Raw genomic sequence first — 2,500 nt, 5'->3', positions numbered from 1 at the left:
TTAACCCATTTAGGACCAGAGTCTACAAAAACAGTTTTCTGAAAAACCTATGTTTCTATGTCAGTGGGTGCTCAAACTATTTCATGTGAAGGACCCCCAAAAAATAGGTGCAATTAGCTGCCGACCCGTTTTACCGTTCGTCTAGTTTTAGTCGACTAAATATCATAAGATTTTAGTCGACTGAATCTACAGTTGATTTAGTTGACTAAAATGTGTTTTGGCGGGCCTTGATGCCGTCGTAATGGCTGATTTTGCACTTGCTGAAAATAGCAGATCTACAAGCACACAACGCGTCGCGTAGATCTGCTATTTTCAGCATGCAACCAAGTGTAAAAAGACTTATACTGGATCTCTTGTCCACTAGTCCCTTCCTACACGTAACATTTTAGTCTAGTTTTTATGTGTTGACGAAATTGTCACTATATTTAGTTTTAGTCATCATGGCTTAGTTTTTATTTAGTTTTCCTCAGTGAAAAAAGGTAGTCGACCAACATTTTTCGCCTTAGTATTAGTCTACGAAAACAACACTGATGGTGAGTGACCACATCAGAGCCATGAGGTCATCACAAAATTCAGTTTTTTGCCACGGACATACAAAATGAGTGGACAATAACATAACCAGAAACACACAAAGAGCTAGCTAGTCCGGTCCATAACTCTGAGAGTGTACAAATGGAACTAAATGGACTGTAAGGGTCAATCTTGTTCCATTTGTAGTACATTTCGTTCCATTTGTACAAATAATGGAACCAAATGGACATACAAGATACATGTCGTTCACAGCTAAAGCTGGACCGTAGGACCTATAGGGTCCATTTTGTTCCACTTGCACACTCAGAGAGTATATGGGGGTATTGCCATATATATAGTGTCATAGTAAATATGACACTATAGGGCTGTATTTTGCGTGTCTTAAGTAACAGGTCTTATTACCTAACTTGAGTAAACTAAAGACCTGGAGGCGTGATCAATGCTCTTTGGCCACTCAGAATAGCCAAATGGCATTGATCACGCCTCCAGGTCTTTAGTTTACTCAAGTTAGGTAATAAGCAAAATACGCAAAATACAGCCCTATAGTGTCATACATATTGTGAAGAAAACCTGGAGATTGACATTCAGTAATTGGGTCTAATCAAAAGAATGGTGTTCAAAACAGAAAATCTGCCGGACACATTTTGTCCGTGTGCGGACAAGATTGAACAAAATATATTTTATTAAAGATAGTCAGCAGACAGCTTAGATAAAAACCTGTGTCAAAAATATGTCAAGAAAATGAACCTTGTGTTACTTTTTTTAAAGTGTTGTGTGGGCACACAATGTGTTAAGATTCCATTTCTAACATTCCGGTAACATTAATATAGAAAAAAAGGAAAAACTGTATAATCCTTTCCTTTACAACGTTGAAATATGGAAGGTTTTAGTCCGTGGCTCAAATGCGGAATAAATCATTATTCATTCGGCCTTGATATGAAAAGGGTTGAAAACCACTATGCTAAAGGGTAAGAAATGTAGTTAAAGAATTCCATTATCTATTCAATCATGGTTAGGGTGACAGATTATCCTCTTTGCGGGCATGGAATGGCAGGAATGCAGATGAGAAATCAATAAATAAGCACTTGGCAAAGCCCTCTGTGCCCTCCATATATGCTTATGCAGAAAATCCAATATTAATGATGATAATAATAATAATAGCAGCATATTCTGTACACCTCTGCCTGCATTCCTGCCACCGCATGTATTAAGAACTCTTTATCCATACCGGCTTGCAGGGTGAAAACCGGCTATGTCCGCTGATATAGCTTTACAATTATTTGCAGGGGTTAAAAACAAAGTACTCAATTGTTTTCAAAGTTGAGAAAACAGGCTTGAGCAGTTCACTCCTATGTCGTCTCTAACATTACACCTATAGCTACATGTTTAAGCATTTATTTCATATTTACATGTCAATTTCAGCTAATTCATTTCATACATGCTCTAGTATGTGAAGAGTCTGCCTGTGCTATTAACTCATTTAGGATAAGAAATAAAAATAAATTCATTTTATCTCCTCTGTTGTGACGGTGGTCACATATGGGGTTTCCACCCGACAGAGGCAATAATAAGTAAAGAAGTCAAAAAATGCTGCTGCAGGCTGAAGTCACTGAGGTCGTTCTTAGTGCTGCTGCTGTTCTGTTGGCTTTACTGTACTGTACTGTACGTAATGGAATGCTTCCAATGCTAGGGGACATTCTGCACCTTAAAGAGATTGTATACAATTACAGTGAAAGAGCTATACAGTATAGTTCTCAGTGCCTGTCCTGGGTGGATAGAGTATCTGACCTCTTTCACAAGAGTTGCAGTAATTTCATCATGTCCCAGCCTGTGGTGATGATAATTTAAGATTGTGTGCTCGGGGTGGACCTTTTCATTTGCTTCCTCTTAACCCATTTTGGGTTAAGAGGTTTTCTGAAAACCCTACTGTATGTTTCTATGTCAAACTGTTTCATGTCAAGGAGTCATG

The 2,500-nt window shown here is 38.2% G+C and overlaps 1 protein-coding gene and 1 long non-coding RNA gene across 2 annotated transcripts in view; both read left to right on the top strand.

Annotated features, from left to right (window-relative positions):
* Window positions 1-2,500, top strand: part of LOC310859020 — a 227,714-nt gene that overhangs the window by 134,077 nt on the left and 91,137 nt on the right. The window lies entirely within an intron of this gene.
* LOC310859165 (voltage-dependent T-type calcium channel subunit alpha-1H-like) overlaps window positions 1-2,500 on the top strand; it is a gene marked incomplete at its 3' end in the record, with an annotated part of 124,458 nt that overhangs the window by 93,065 nt on the left and 28,893 nt on the right. The window lies entirely within an intron of this gene.

This window comes from Protomyctophum parallelum (genome assembly GCF_964188405.1).
Source record: "Protomyctophum parallelum genome assembly, chromosome: 5".
NCBI lineage: Eukaryota > Metazoa > Chordata > Actinopteri > Myctophiformes > Myctophidae > Protomyctophum > Protomyctophum parallelum.
The sequence above is the reverse complement of the archived record's forward strand: the minus strand, read 5'-3'. Positions and strand labels throughout refer to the sequence as shown.